Source organism: Gadus chalcogrammus, chromosome 20 (assembly GCF_026213295.1).
Source record: "Gadus chalcogrammus isolate NIFS_2021 chromosome 20, NIFS_Gcha_1.0, whole genome shotgun sequence".
Classification (NCBI taxonomy): Eukaryota; Metazoa; Chordata; class Actinopteri; order Gadiformes; family Gadidae; genus Gadus; species Gadus chalcogrammus.
In genome coordinates, this window is record NC_079431.1 from 20065156 (window position 1) to 20082803 (window position 17648).

General features: G+C 43.7%; 1 pseudogene; it reads right to left on the minus strand.

The window, feature by feature from the left end:
• LOC130373336 (high affinity cGMP-specific 3',5'-cyclic phosphodiesterase 9A-like) overlaps positions 1–17648 on the minus strand; it is a 28612-nt pseudogene that overhangs the window by 7802 nt on the left and 3162 nt on the right.

A 17648-nucleotide genomic window follows, 5' to 3' on the forward strand; every position in this document is an offset into this window, starting at 1 on the left:
CTCAGACCACACAGGGTCGGTTAACCCTCACTGTCTCTGGCTCAGGGCCACCTCAGACCACACGGGTCGGTTAACCCTCACTGTCTCTGGCTAAGGACCACCTCAGACCAAACAGGGTCGGTTAACCCTCACTGTCTCTGGCTCAGGACACCTCAGACCACACAGGGTCGGTAACCCCTCACTGTCTCTGGCTCAGGGCCACTCCAGACACACAGGGTCGGTTAACCCTCACTGTCTCTGGCTCAGGGCCAGCTCAAACAGCATACGTTTTAACATACGTGTGGGTGTGTGTAGGGGCGCATGCACACTGTGTTTTGGACTCATTACCACACTCTGACAGATGTTGTACGTATGTCTGTGTGGGTGCGTGTGCGTGTGTGGTGTGGTGTGTGTGTGTGTGTGTGTGTTTGCAAATATAAATATTAATATTCTGCTCTCACACAAAATCTTAAAACATCACTCAATATAAATCCTCTCTGCCACCTTGTGATTATAGTGTATATATATATAAGTATATTTGCCATTATTGATGTGAGACTTCAGTCAGTTAATGGGATTAAAGAGGAGGGGTTCAAACTAACAACAACTCAGCTGATCTTGATTGGTCAAACACTGTGCCTATCCAACGAGGTGGGAGGGGCATTGCAGAATGTATGCCTCACACTGCCCTGGGTGTCCCTGGGAACAAACCCATACCCTGACTGGTGCAGGTCTTTGAGCTCACCTTGGGGTAGGAGGGCACGTCCCTGCGCGGCGTCATCTTCTTGTTGTCCTCCAGGTAACTGCTACAAGCCGACCCAACAAGAGAAAAACCTTCAGTCAGTCATGGTGAAATCAACTGATTATATGATGATGAGCTGAATTCATTATTATAGTCTAGTCATGAAATAAACAAAAGGATACTTTGGTAGTACTGGTTTTTTACGTCTCTACGAGAAGATATATCCTTGAAAGAACTATCAAATATCTCAAAATGAGGCTCTTTGTTTTCCTGCTAAAGTTTGTTAAATCCAAACTTGAATATGAAATACAAAGGGCTTGGCTTTGATAATTAGAGTTCCTGAGAAGGCATCCACCTAATGAGCCACCCTATAAATTAATCCTAATGACCTTCTAACGAGGTGCCTCCTAACAAGCTGCCTCCTAACGATATAGCTCCTAATACGCTTGTTGATCAGATCAGTCGGATTGTTCGATAAAGATGGAGCTCTCACTGTATCAATGCTACTCATATTAAGGTCATTGCCCTCACAAGACAGACACACAGCCTTTACCAATCACATTGTAATCGTGTGATATGTAACCTATTAATATTAGGACTGCAATCATAAGCCGATGCACTGATAACTCTTGTATTGCTGTGAATTCCAATGTCTAAACATAAGGCATCTGCTAATGTACATATTGATCACTGCCATGAAGCTGGGAGTGAAGATGATGATGAGGAATACATTTAACCACAACAGAATGGGGATGGGTTGAGGAGGTTCTGAGACCTGTTGTTCCTGGAAGCCATCTCCTCACGGAGTTTCTTGATATCGCTGCGACATTTCTCTATCTCCACCACCTTCATCCCCTCGACTGCAGAGAGAGACACGGGAGAGAGAGAGGGAGAGAGGAGAGAGAGAGAGAGAGAGAGAGAGAGAGAGAGAGAGAGAGAGACAGAGTTGTTGGCATTTAGATGGTCATTATGACATGGGTCATTGTAAGCTCTTCTGTTGACCATTCCTGTGTTGTTCACATTTCGTCCGCGAATGTTCTCTTGTGTTGTTGTGGCAATAAAGTGAATTTGAATTCAATTGAATCACGATAGACACAGAGGAGATGGGGATAGGCCTAGAGAGAGAGAGTGAGCGAGAGAGTGGGTGTTGGAGAGTGATGACGTCACCAGTGGCTTTAAGCCGTTTGAATAAGTTAAAGAGTGTGAATTAAAGCGCTGTGGAGGGGGTGGTGTTGCCATGGAGATGGTTAGTGAGTAAACATCCCTTTGATTTACTGATTCATCCCTTTAGAGCCGTACACATCCAGTCAGTCGGTCCCTTCTGGCATCCTGCGCTTAACCATCTGATCAATACACACACTTCATTCGTGTGTGTGTGTGTGTGTGTGTGTGTGTGTGTGTGTGTGTGTGTGTGTGTGTGTGTGTGTGTGTGTGTGTGTGTGTGTGTGTGTGCGTGCGTGCATGCGTACTGTATGCATTTTGATTTACGTGAGTTTGTGTTTGTGTATGTGTTTTTGTTTATACTTGTGTTATGCGTGTGTGTGAGTGTGAATGTGTGCATGTTTAGATTTGAGTGTGTATGTGCTTTTGCACATTCATAGAGTGTGCGTAGGGCAGGCAGAGTGCCCTAAATGACAGCAGAGCATCATCTGAGCACTCTGAAGCAGTATAAAAGGACAGCCTTTCTCTCGGTTAATACCATGTCACCGTGCTTTCAGCCTATGAGCCTGATAGGGCTAATGAATCTATTATCTGGATAGGCACTGTTAGCCATCCTAGTGACTGGAAGACTGAATGTCTTGTGTTTATCGTTGTTCCAGAACAAATGCACACAGACCCACACTTCAGGGTAACAATGGTGACTGAGGTGATGCTAGGACGATGGTCTGTGCAGGAATTGCTCTGTTGCCGTAACGACAAGGTATCCAGGTACTTAGCATGTATTTATTGTGAGAGGTGGCAAATTAGCTTTAGCGACTAAAATAAGCCCACTAAACAAAGCCCACAAGACGGACAAGACGTACATGAGTCGCTGGCATAGCACATCTCTACATGGAGGGAGGCACATCCACACTGATTTGGACAACCTCGTCATCAATCATCAAGACAAATACATATAGACAAACATATAGAAAACATATACCACAGAACAATTTCAATGTTGGCTCTTTGTGGTTGTATTTCAGTATCCTCAGCAATACATTGGTACTGGTTCGCTACTCAAACACCACAATGTTGCAGTTGGAGATATCCCCTTGGTCATCTGTAAAGAGGCAGAGGTTGTCATAGTTACGGACGCGGTGAGATTTGCTGGGCTATGTGGGGACATGAAGAGGTAGGGGGGGGCGGGGGGCGTGTGGGTAGTGCAATTGTATTCAATCATTCCCTGCCCGATGCGTTGGCAACACACGCTACATAAATAGAGCAGCGACCTGGCCGTAAGGGGCAGATACATTAGCGTGCTGAGTTAGCACAGCATGCTACTGTTAGCCAAGCATCTGACCATTAGCATGGCGTGTTAGTGCCATCATAGCATCTGGCTGGTAGCTTTTGGCAGCGTCACGGCATGCAATATGCCGCTTCCCCGGGCACGGCAGGGAGGAACCACACGCCGCTCGCATACATGGCTCCGTACCGCCTCTGGTCTGCATGCTAGCGCCCAGTGACGCATGGGCTGCCTTCGCCTGATATCTAAATTGGGATTCGCTTTTCCGATTGAATTAAGGAATTGTGTTTGTGAGGAACTCTTAAATCTCATGCAATTTATTAAAGCCCAATTATTAGACCCAAAAGGTGCAAGCAAATCCACAATACCTCAGTATCTCATTCTTACAAACACGCAAGTACACCTCACCTGCTGTGTTCTGTAGGGATATCAGCGGTCATTGTGTTATTGCCTGTGTAAGGGTCACCAATTGACACAAGTTCAAACCTATAACCAAATTACAGGTTTTGGTTATAGGAAGGACATGCTTACAGCTAAAGTGCATCTTTATGCAGGTGATACAACATTTTCCCCTTTGCCAATTCAAGCTGTAGAAGTGCTCCAGACTGCCTTTAAATAGTTTCAGGCCTCAGTGTATGGTCTAAAGTGTATTCTGATTGCTAAGAAAACCATAGGCATGATGTTTTCCAGGTGTTTTCCAGATCGTAGATAATGTTAGCATTCATATCTGCAATGAGATGTCATGGCCCTCACCTTTCAATTGAAATAGTTTAATCCTATAAGTACTCGGTTAGTTGGGTGGAGGACAGGCTCTTATTTTGAGTACCTTTTGAAGAAGAAAGAAACTGAAAGTCAGGCTGGGTTTAAATGATCCAATAGGGATCTCAATTTAGCAGTAAGAAAAACACTTCAAGCAGTTGAAGCAATATTCTGGACTATGGGAACATTAAACTGACTTGCTGCCTAATCTCCAATTCACTGCCTATACCCTGTTTATCACAGTTATCTACATTTTATATCCATCTAATTGTCCCACACAAATCGCTGTTTATTTTATGATCTGGATCATGTTCTTCATGAAGCCTTAGGAGACTGCAGCATTGTTTCTCTACCCGGGTTTGCGTTGGAACTTAGAAACCAGTTTTCTTCTATTTCCGATCCAGAATACACTCCAGTTTAATGATTTAGTCTCCCTAGGAGAGTTCAAAGCTCTGATAAAGTTATATATCTAAAGAATGCAATTACTGTTCCTGTAGCAGGTTTTGTTCTGTGTATCCATTATCGTATCCTCTCTTTTTTCCTTAATGATCCATGGTCTGATCTGACATTTTGTATTCTATAATTGTGTAACCTTTTAATTGTACTGGTGTGCAATCTGGTCTCACTTGAAAATGAACTTTTTATCTAAAGTTCCTGGTTAAGAAACAAAGATTGAATGAAAGGGCCGACCACCGTACCCTCTTCCTTCTCAGTCAGTACATTACACACACATGAATGGATCGCTGACCTCATTCAGCTTCAAAGGTCTTCACAGTGGAATTATTTACAGCAATTCATCCATTCAGCAATTTATTCGTCCACCCATCTAACTATTCATCCGTCCACTTATTTATCCATGCAACCATCTAACTATTTATCCATCCATCCATTCATCCATTCATCAATTGATCCACCTATTACTCCACCATCCATCCAGTTATCCATCCATCCATCCATCCACCTATTCGTAGTCTTGGGGCAGAGCCTATCCTAGCTGACATGGGTGAAAGACAGGGACACTGCACAGATGGGACACCAGTTCATTAATACTAATAACACTAATGACTAACAAGCAGTCCCAGAGGTATTCACAGTCACCCGGCACCGCCTATCCCAGCGGCCGCCCTTTTCAAGCGCATCACAGGTTTTGCACAGTGAACATTATTATATTCCAAGCCATGTCTCACAAAATGTTAAGTTGAGGTTGGAATCGAACCGGCGTCCCAAGATCAATGTGGCAGATGCTGTACCGCGACACTACATCAACACACACTCGCACACATGAAGGCACGCACATGCACACACACACACACACACAACACACACACACAACACACACACACACACCCACACACACACACACACACAACACACACGTACACGCACACTCAGACATACAGAGATACACAAACAATGTACGATATTAAGGAGGGGGCCTCTATGTTTCTTAGTAAATTTCACTGTACAGCAAAGTCTATCCTGAAGGGTCCCAATGGCAAAAAAATTCAGCATGCGTAATAAGGGATGTACACAAAGTTTCAGGGCAGCACTGCCAAGTGTTTAACTAAAACTGGAAGTTATAGCACCCCTAGGGGAGTTCGGCACCAAACTCTTTCAAGACCTAAGTTACAAGGATACCTATAGGCCTGACAAATGAAAACTTTTACCTCTCACAGGTCAAGATATCAGCCTCTAAATTAAAAAGAATACCCAACCACGACAATAACAATAGGTATCAACAGTTACTGTGAATACCTAATAATGTTAATACTTCACACTAATTAGACATAATACTGCAGACTAATAATACAGAATGATACTCTTACCCCCACAGTAAGTCAATGCAACCGAGGATGTGATTGGATCACTCCTTTGGTTTGTTTACTGGAGAGAGAGCCACATGTAAGCGGTAGCAGTACGTCGGGCTCTATCGCCTGATTTATGGAGTTTCTTGCATAAACGGCTTTACGGTAGACGATTACAGCGAGCGCTGACCCATCACTTCCCGTCTGTGGGAGGAGGTTCACCGCAGGGGTCACTAGTTTAATCCACGGTAGAGGACAAACTGGGGAGAGCGCCCCCTCCCATGCAGAAACCCTCTCTGCGTGTGCCCTCAGTCTCATCCAGTTTATGGGAGTGTGGTTAGGGGTTCAACACTAACTCAGTCTCATACGGTCTGGGACTGTAGTTAGGGGTTCCACACTAACCTCAGTCTCATACAGTCTATGGGACTGGGTTAGGGGTTCAACACCTAACCTCAGTCTCATACGGTCTAAGGGATTGTGGTTAGGGGTTCAACACCTAACCTCAGTCTCATACGGTCTAAGGGATTGTGGTTAGGGGTTCAACACTAACCTCAGTCTCATACGGTCTAAGGGACTGTGGTTAGGGGTTCAACACTAACCTCAGTCTCATACGGTCTAAGGGACTGTGGTTAGGGGTTCAAAACCCTGACACACGCTCCACCGCCCGTGCCAATGCTCGGGTGGAGTTTGCTCGTAGCCACAGGTGAGCTAGCATGGGAAGGTAGACAAAGGCCTGCAGAAGGACCCTGCCTGTTTAAACGTATCTAATCACAAGATGATAAACCAAGCGGGACGCCAGCAGGTGTCTCAGCAGCGGGAAGCCATGAACCCCCCCTCCCAACCCCGTCAAAAGACTGATGTCCAGTTCATATCTCGGGCTGGTAGGGACCTCCAAAATACTTTGAATTGATGGGTTTTGAAGTTGGTCTGAAGGAAAAAGCTGTGATTGTTGTGTAAACTAAGTGTAAACTATGTGTAACTATGTGCAGACGTGTCCTTGTTGATTCCCCCCCCTCGACCGTAAATCAATAAAACCATTTCTCGCAACAACACTCTTTTATTGGCCTATTCTGCCTGTTTTATTGCTAATGCATGCATGAGCAATGAACAAGGTGACTTGTCCATTGACTGGCCTTCTGTTATGTACACAAAGAAACACATTCAAGTTTCATATGGATTCACCAGACCAGTACCATTCACCCTTTACACAGATACTGCAATAAAACATGCTCAGCGATTCCTGATGGACAGACAAAATATGTTTGACTCGCTGTGCATACACATGTGAAACATGGCAGAAAGATTCGTTTTTAGAGAGAAAAAAAGAGAGTGACAAAAGAGAGTGAGAGAGAGAGAGAGAGAGAGAGAGAGAGAGAGAGTGAGTGGAGAGAGAGAGAGAGAGAGAGAGAGAGAGAGAGAGAGAGAGAGAGAGGAGAGAGAGAGGAGAGAGGAGGAGAGAGAGAGGGGAGATTATGTTTTACTTACGCTCTACTCTCTTCTCCAACATGGCCAGACGGTTGGTCACCTCTGTCTTCAGCTCGTTGATCTTGAATGCCCTGGAAACAGAATGAGAGAGACATGGAGTGAGTGAGAGAGAGAGAAAGAGAGAGAGAGAGAGGAGAGAGAGAGAGAGACGAGGAGAGAGAGAGAGAGAGAGGAGAGAGAGAGAGAGAGAGGAGAGAGAGAGAGACGGAGAGGAGAGGAGAGAGAGAGAGAGAGTGAGAGAGAAGAGAGAGAGAGATGGAGCGAGTGAAAGAGAGAGGTGGAGTTTCGGTGGCAGAGAGAGATAAAGATACAATTATAAGAGGAGAAAAAATGACACGACGACATGTTCCTCTAGACTAGTGCATTCATAACAGCTGAATATTAATCACATTGGTGAGCAAACACACCAGAGGTTAAGCATTAAGTCACAGAACGCTGTGTATAGAATATTCTAGTGGTGAGGGGGCTCGGCTCTCAGTCCAAATGTCCCCAAAGCAAGACATGTAACTTCATGAGATGTTATTTTTGTTCAACATTCTCTTAATGCTGATATTGTAATGTTCTGCTTACCTGGAGAACTGCTCTGCTACCTGCGTTAGAACATTCTGGAAGAGTTCTTCTTATCTGTGTGGAGGGGACGAATAACAGAGTGGTTATATTCAACTACGACCTTGCAAAGGCGCACACATCAGCCACATAAAACACCCTGGTACACACACTTCCACTGCTGTCAACAAAGGCAAAATCGAGTGTACACTCTGGGAAGCACAGTGATACGTCACACACACATGCCACTCATGCATGTACACATTCATGTACACACAAACACACACACACACACACACACGCACACACATTAGTTATTGTAAACATTTGTTTCTCTTGGTTAGAACACTTCATCAAATATCCTGTAAAGTAAGACAAATATCAATTGTCTCAAACATAGACACACACACACACACACACACACACACACACACAAACACACAACAACACACACCACACACCCACACACACACACACACATACACTGAGTAAATCATATTCAAACAGATTATGTAAGGCAATTGTAAGGCAAAAAAAACAGAGCCTGGCTGAGAGAGGTTGAAAAAAGAAAGAGGGAAGAATAGAGCAGGCAGGGGTGAAATAGGACTGAGTGAGATGGAGAGAGAGAGAGAGAGAGAGAGAGAGAGAGAGGAGAGAGAGAGAGAGAGATGAGAGAGATGAGAGAGAGATGAGAGAGAGAGAGAGGAGAGAGAGAGAGGCAGAAAGACACCAGAGTGACAGATGGATCAGTAAAAGACATACAGCAGTTAATAAACCAGTTTCATCCGCTCTCGCTCTGTGTGATGGCTGTCCTGAGTCTGAGCTGAGTAGGAAGCTGCTGCCAGCTTGATGTGTGAACTGGCCAAGTCTTATTCCTCTTTTCTCACCCAGTGAACAAGCAAGCAACGCAAACACATGCCTGCTGCCCTAGCAGCTCTGAGCTGTGGGCAAAGTCCAGCCAATAAGGGTCAACAAATTCTTAACTATGAGAAATTGTGAAACAACAGAGAGTGAAACACACACACCACACAAGCACGCACACACACACGCACACACATTGTTTTACTGAACCGGTGTGAACACTGTGTCCTCACATTCCAACTGTTCTCTAAGGGTCAAAGGTCAACAGAGGTTCAAATAAAAACCAATACCAATAAACAACATTCCTCTCTATGATTGATTAATCCATTCCCCCAACTCATAAATAATACATTTAATTTGTATTACTTTACACTTTAGAGTATCAATAAACTGTACATTAAAGGTCACGATGTGTTCTGTGTGAAATGGATTGGAGTGTAAGTAAGAACTATTAGAACTATTGCTTTTCATGATTTTCATGCAGGTAAGTATATCCAAAGTGACGGTAAGTTTAGATGAATGTCATTTAGGAACAGGTAGAGGTCTGTTAACAGCCATCACACAGAGCGAGAGCGGGTGAAACTGGTTTATTAACTGCTGTATGTCTTTTACTGATCCATCTGTCACTCTGGTGTCTTTCTGTCTCTGGTACCTGCTCAAGGATGACTACAAATGAAAGCTCCATATAGGTAAAAACAGGAAACACAATAGTGTAGTACAGCAGTAGGTGACATTCCATACAATCAGTAGATTGTATGGAATGTCTCCTCCTCAGGTGTTACATCAACCTATCTTCCATGTCACCGAGCATTGAACTTACTCTAGCGTGGCATTGACCCAAAAGAACAAAAAGACCATAAGAAGAATGCAATTATGTAGTTAAAGGTTTCCTCATAACTGACGATGATGAAACAGCAGGCTTTGTTTACTTCCTGTTCTGACATTTTATCACGCAAAGTTTACTTGTTTATTGTGGGAAATTGAAGTTTTATGAGTTAAGTACAGAAGAGGCAGGCATCATATCCCTAAACCTAGTCTGACCTGGCGATTTTCCAATAGTGACTAGGATGTGACGTGTTATCTTTACAGTTAATATAAATATCGATTTTACTTCCCGTAGATGTTCTACTTCTCAATAGATTCTCTGTTGAGAAAAGTGCTCATAAAAGGACCAAAATTTCCTTTAATGGGTACCTTTTTAGGTGACCCAAATTCTGACTCACATTCTCTGATGCACACAATTGATGTGGTATGTTGTATGTATAAAGAAATGTATCTTATTTAATGTAATAGCTCATGAAATAACAATTTTGTTTATATTTTTAGGAGAACTTCTGGTGTGTGGGGGAATGAGCGTGGCCACGGGAGCACCAGTAGCGTGTCACCGTAAAATGCACACAGTTATATGGCTTTGAACTTCCAGCCCTGGGCAATAACTGCGTTACATGCGTGTTTTAATACATATCTCCAGGTTTATGAGAACCAGCCAACCAGAGACGACCATAGAGGACAAAATGGCTGCTAGACACAGACAGATTATTATTTTTGTTTTTTGTAATTGGTTACAAACTCCATGTTAAGATTAGCTCCCAGAGAGAAGTTAGCTATATTACAGTTTTTTCCTATCGTTTTAGGCAATTTACCTAAACCATGTCACATTCCCCTAACACTTAACACAGTGAGCATACCAGTAGGACCATGAGAACCCAAACTGTGGTTACTTGCCCCTATGCTAAGATACAAATGCTGGCAATGACGCCTTCTTCCAAATTTCATGGATACCTGCCCCAGTCAATGTTCACTACCGGCAAAACGCTGTGGAACTACAGCATATTTTACCAATGTTTAGATACTCTGTTCAAAACAGTGAACTTTCTGTTCAAAACCTAACTTATCAGTAATTTAGATCACTGTAGATGGAAAGATGCTGCATTTGGACAGACAAATGAAGTTACATGTTTGAATAAGAAAAAATATTTAGTTTATAGTTTATTTATTTTATTTTACAGTCATTTAGATTTTTTTCCCCCTGTGCACCATAGTTCTTGGTGAATTGGCATGGAATTACTTTTTTTACGTAAAAAGCAACACTACATACAATGATCTGTACAAAACACAGAGGATAAGTTTTGCAATGCAAAACACCTGGTGGTCATATGCGGAGGATAGGAGGGATTAGCCCAATTCTGCGCCACTGTTGGGCATTGTAATATACAGTATGTGCAGGTTTTGTGCATTGCATTTTTTGTTAGAAACACATTTTTTGACTTTGTAATGTATTTTCTGTTTTGTGTAACACTTGCACTGTGACAAAATCTCCAAAAAGTAAAGCACAGTGAAAAAAAACTGTTGTGTTTGTGATTTGTTTCTGGATCATATATTACGTACTTACTGTATGTAATTTGCATTACAAAAACTGAAAATTGTTATTCTCAGTTTCTCATAAAACACTTACAGTATTTACTGTATTTACAATTACAGTACATTTACCACACTCAATTGTGACATCTTTTGTGGGAGGTAAACCGACATATGAACACTGTGAGCAGATACTTGACTTGGATTGTCATACTGTAATATTACAAACTTTATTACTGTAGTCCAAAGAAGTGTTTGTCTGTGTTTTTTCTCTTTTTTTCAATGCAACACTACAGGAAATCTATGCCAAACTGGAGGACACAGCAACATTTTATATATGCAATTGGCAATGCTTCAAGATGTTAGTGTTTTTTAGGTCATAGTGTTCTGAGAGGAAACATGTGTTAAGTTATGGCAGCATTGTTTGTGGTGTGGTTGTTGTAGTGCATTTTGCACCAAAGGTTAACAGATATGCAGAGGTGTGTGTCTCTAAAGCCCACTGTGTTAAGTGATAGGGAAAAGTGACCATAGTATGGGTACATGACCGAAAACGATAGGAAAAAACTGTAACCGGTAATCATTAGCTATACAATTATCTAAAAAACCATCAGTGGTTACACAAATATTTACACTAGCACAATAAGCTTTTGGACAACATTCAGAGACAGCCAGCTTCAACCAACAAACCAACCAACCAATTAATCTATCGATCAATCAACCAACCAACCCTTCAACCAACCAACCAATTAGTTAATAAAGAAAGCAAACGTCAGATCAATCAATCAAATGAAAAATTCAGCATTCATTTCAACAACCTAGTTAGCTCTAGAAGCAAGAGGGCTGCTACAAGTGAATAAGGCCCATGGAGCCCCAGGAAACAGCCTCTGCACCTCCTTGAAACCAACAGCCTCCTCGTGAAAAAATGGCTGCCAGCGGTTAAACCGTTAGAATGAAGAAATGGAGGGGAATGCTAGCACTGTTAACATAGCTAGATTTATAATGTGTGTGTATGTGTATGTTTGTGAGTGGGAGCGTGAGTGTGAGTGTGAGTGTGCGTGCGTGTGCATCTGTGTGTGCCTCTGGGACTCACCGGCAAGCTGCCCTCCAGTTAGAGGCACCACACGATATGGTGACCTTTAAAAGAAACACATACACACGGACACACACACACACACACACACACACACACACACACACACACAGACACACATACACAGATACGTATATAGAAACATATATACATAAGAAATATATACACATAAGGACAAGAATAAACACACATACACACACAATGCAGATTATTTCCATTTACCCGGCCTGTGATCGTTTGACTTTAATAATACAGACATGAGATTTAACAGAGATAAGAAAAGTTGTACACGTAACACCACATGTGATAAGCCTCTAAGCGTGCAAGTGTGTGTGTGTGTGTGTGTGTGTGTGTGTGTGTGTGTGTGCGTGTGCGTGTGCGTGTGTGTGTGTGTGTGTGCACGAGTCTGTGTGTGAGTGCAACAAGCTCATTCCTTAACCTTGGCTGTTCTGTGTTCTGTCTGCTTACTCGTCAGCTAACAAGAGCAGAGCAATTGCAGCCATAACCTCATAACAATGAAGCGGAAATTTCCACTATGGCGCCGAAACATTAGCGAAGTAGCAGTGTCGTTTTTAATGGCTGACAAGGAGGAGGAGACGATAGAGAGTCTCGCAGCTGCTCAACGAGAATCTCCAGGAAATTGCATTTTCTGTGATGTGTGTGTGTAGAGGGCCTTAACGATATGAAACACATTTACAATGTACTGTGTTACAGTGCATGTTGACCGAGAGACTAGTTTCTGTTTATTGTTGTGTCTATTGGTGTGTGAGAACCTCCTGTAAAACATACATATTAATAAACATATAGGCCTCAATCACTGTCTCAATGTATTGTCATTGCTCATTATACTGATGGAAGGTTGTGGGTTCAAACCCTTCACTACCGTGCATTAGGATTATAAAAGAAAAACAAGTGTGTTGCGAGTCACAGGTTATTTACAATGACAGTGAGGTGCCAGCCCCATGTGACTGATCGATGAGTGAATGAGTACGGCGAACCTCTCTGTGTTGTGGGGCATTGTAGGGTCGATGGAGACCATGGCTCCTGAGGTATCCAGCAGAGAAAGGCTGATGTTCCTGACCAAGATAGAAGCATGGACACAGATGTTGGACGACTGGATGAAATACTGTAGCAGGTGCATCAAACATTACAATGCGTTAGCAGGAAAGGGTTGACATGGAATTGTTTATAGTGAAATAAGGCTAAATCCTTGCTTTGAGCCTCTTTATATTTGGTCAATGTGGAACAGTAACGGTTTAATATTTTTGATTCCCATGGACATATCTTATGCATAGGTATATAAGGGATTCGTCTGTAATATTTGAGCTTTTCAGGCTCTCTTGAATTAGTAGCCTCAGAGTTTGAGAGCGATTGGAATAGGTTGTCATGGAAACTTCGGGCATGACATGAAGAATTTCTTTCAGTGCACTGTGGGGTTGTTCAGTCTGTCCGTTTGTAACAGTTGCAACCATCTTCATATGCGATAAGGATGAAATAACTTGCTTTTGACAGTTATTTATTAAGCTGTAGCAGTAGCAATGTATTCCACATAGGGGCAGCACTTCCTTTCCGATCAACTGCCTCATTATGACCATTTATTGTATTAATAAGACTTTGCTTTGCTTTGCTTTGCTTTGCTTTGCTTTGTGTGTGTGTGTGTGTGTGTGTGTGGTGTGGGTGTGGTGTGTGTGTGTGGTGTGTGTGTGTTGTGTGTGGTGTGTGGGTGTGTGTGGGTGTGTGTGTGTGTGTGTGTGTGTTACCTTGGGAGACCTAGAGCAGTACAGAACAATTCCTTGATGTCACATGGGCTGCAGAATCTACTGAACACCACCTTAGGACACAGAATCAGACACACACGCAACAAACCACACACACACACACACACACACACACACACACAACACACACACACGCACACGCACACGCACACGCACACACACACCACACACACACACACACACACACACACACACAAACACACACACACAGACACAAGCATACACATATTAAAGATTTTAGAATGAGCCAAGTTATACATAGAATGGACTATTAATATGCAATATATATGTTTGGAAAAATAATCTGAATCAATATCACACGCACCACACTAATCTTGTTAGCTAGGTGTGTTCTGCAAGAGGGCGTTTGAAGCGTATTTTGCTGCTTCATAATGTATCTGTATTACTCTTGGCTTGTATCATGCACAGAACCATCACAGGTCCTATTCATTCTGTTGTATCACTTTTGTTGTGATAAAAAAAATCATTCATATTATATTATGGTTATACAAGTGTACAGTAGTAAAACATGGAAGTTGTAAAAGAACAAACCCACCCAAAAGTGGGTGGATGGTGTGGGCACGTGTGGCCTATACTGTTGATGTGTGTGTGTGTGTGTGTGGTGTGTGTGTGTGTGTGTGTGTGTGTCTGGGTCTGTCTGTGTGTGTGTGTGTGTGTGTGTGTGTGGTGTGTGTGTGTGTGGTGTGTGTGTGTGTGTGTGTGTGTGTGTGTGTGTGTGTGTGTTTGTGTGTGCGCACAGGGGAGAATGTCAACAGTGGAAGAAAACGGGGCTCTAGACTCCCTCGAACCTGCGCTTACTAACGGAGCGAGAGGACCGCCCAGAGACCCCGCCTAGAGACCCAACCACCAAGCAATGGCTTCATATTCCTGGGAGTTGGAAGGATGTGCATGGCGCAATATCCGTTCTCACATGGCATTCTGGGATACGTATTTTCAGGGTGTTATTTAACAATGTCACTGTCTATATTCTTTATAGTATATCCTAAATCTAGGGTCGTGTTGACTCAGTCTTAAGGGCTCTTTATGGTTCCACGTTCATGCAACGCAAGGGGGTTAAGGACCCCTTACGTCCTTGTGGACCCTCCTTGCATCCACTACAAGGGCCGGTGGTGCGCCTTGTAGTGGCAGCAAGGGCTGTGATCGGTCCGCTTACTAAAACCCGACGCAGAACCATAAACGTTCACGACGAGCATGGTCAGATGGAATGGCTCCTACTCCACAAAAACACAAACAACCTCCATGCCTCTTATCTTTAACCTATCTTTGGATTAAAGAATCTAGCATATTCAAATAAACAATGCATGCAGTCATCTCTCTCTCGCTTCCGTCACTTGGTCTGCCTTAGCAAAGAAGGTCAGAAGCCGTCGGCGAATGGGACCCAACGGGGCTGCCTGTTTTCCCCATGAGTTAGCACGGCTCACAGAGGGAGATGACCCAGATAGATACAACATGGCTCTGTACCAAACCATTGCCAAGGAGTCAGCCAATGAGATCCCTCTGCTGAGTGATGCGACTACTGACTAGGGGGCTTCCCTCTTGACAACGTCCACTAGAAGAAAGAGAGAGGAAGGAGGATGGGGATTGAGGGCGGGAATAAAGCAACATTCCTGATTATGCAGAATCTTCCATTGATTGAGCTCAGATCCTCCTTACCCTTACTGCCCTGAACCCTAAGACCTAAACCATCTCTTATCACATGTTTGAACTTCAAGGAGCTTTATGCAAGAAATGTACTGTACTCAATTATAAAATATCCATTATATTTCCTCAGAGATTAAGGAGGCAAGTTGAATTACTGGGTTCTCCAATGACAATGCTACATGCAGTATGTTCTTTGAAATGTCCATTCCTGTTTCTTTTGTTTTGCCTGTGTTTTGTGAGGGCTAGTAGTATCCTGGGAGTATCCTGGGAGCACAACCACAACGTTCTGCAGACATTGAAGCAAACAAGTGGATCAACTGGAACTGTTCCTGAATGAGAAAACAGCCTAGTCCTCTTTGGAAACAGCTCCCAGAGCCATGCTGAAACATAGGTACATCTTGCATTTCAAGTTGGAGACAGTTTTCAAGCCCAGAAAGATTTAAAGAATGATGCAACATGAGCTGGTAAAAATGTGCAAAAATGCAGCTGGATAGCAGTAGAGGGGACAAGGGGACACTTTAGTTTAGAGGGAGAGAGAGAGAGAGAGAGAGAGAGAGAGAGAGAGAGAGAGAGTGAGATGAGGAGAGAGAGATGAGTCGAGGAGAGACGAGAGAGAGAGAGAGAGGGATAGTTGCAGACAGAGGAGAGGGACAAAGTGCGGGAGGTAGGTAGAATCTGGTGTGTGTGTGTGTGTGTGTGTGTGTGTGTGTGTGTGTGTGTGTGTGTGTGTGTGTGTGTGTGTGATGTGTGTGTGTGTGTGTGTGTGTGTGGTGTGGTTGTGTGTGTGTGTGTTGCGTGTGTGTTGTGTGTGATAGAGTGTGAGTGTCTGATTGTGTGTGTGTGTGTGTCTGTGTGTTTTGGGGCTGTCGGGAGAGGTCAAAGAGTACTTGAGTGGTTTGCAGGTGGCAGCCCTCCACAGGTGTGCTGGACCATGGATGCAACTGAGGCTGGTAATCAACAGGCAGACACGTCACTCAGGCCACTTCAGTGTTGTTCATATAGTTTAAGTCTCATATCATATTATTGATGATGGATTTAATGGATGTGACAGTGGTGGGCCGGTCCAGTTTGAAATATGATTCCTCATAGACATATAGACAGACATATGTGTCTTAGCTGGAGAAAGGTAGAGAGCAAGGACGGGCTCCGGGGCTCTGGAGGCCAACAAGGGCCGCCAAGGGCCCCAGTGGGGTAAAGTAATTGTAGCAAATTAATGTTTGAAACGATACGACAAATTGACGATAGTAAAGATGGTGAAAAAAGAAAAGTGCACTGGGAAATGGGTGAGACTTTATATCTATATTAAATCTGTCTATATCAGTGTGTTATTGATTGTTATATCATCAGAGAAGATATATCACGGCCGCAGGTTAGTTTGTTATTTAAACTATGTAGGGCCTATGTATGCTATATAACAAATAAATATATAGCATGCAGGAGGCATGAAAAGAGACAGGCCATGGGAACGGGCCAAGGCCTGATTACAGCTCCCCTTCTCTCTGCGTCCCTGACTAGAGAACCTGATTCGTTTTTTCACTCTTCAAATGCAGCTAGCCTACAGCTAGCATGACATTTGCCCACAGGTAGCCCACAAGTAGCCCAAAGGTAGCCCACAGCCAGCCATCAGCTAGCCCACAGCCAGCCCACAGCCTGCCATCAGATAACACAAAGCCAGCCATCAGCTAGCCCCAGCCAGGGTCATCCCTATGTTCCCCAGGTCCTATGTTCCCCGGGTGCAAAGGGTTAGGGTCAGGTTTAGGGTTATGGTTAGGGTTAGGGTTACGGTTAGGGTGAGGGTTAACCTTAAACCTAACCCTAACCCTAACCAATCGGAGGAGAGCCATTCTAAGGCAATCAAAGGCGAAACAGATGTTCCCCGGTCACATACAAAGCGGGGAACATAGGACCCGGGGAACATAGGACCCGGGGAACATAGGTACGCTCCCCCACAGCCAGCCAACAGCCAGCCATCAGCCAACCCACAACCAGCCATCAGCTATCCCACAGCCAACCATCAGCCAACCCACAGCCAGCCATCAGCTATCCCACAGCCATGCCATCAGCTAGGTCAACCACAGCCATCAGCTAGCCCACCAGCCATCAGCAAGCCATCAGCTAGCCCATAGCCAGCCATCAG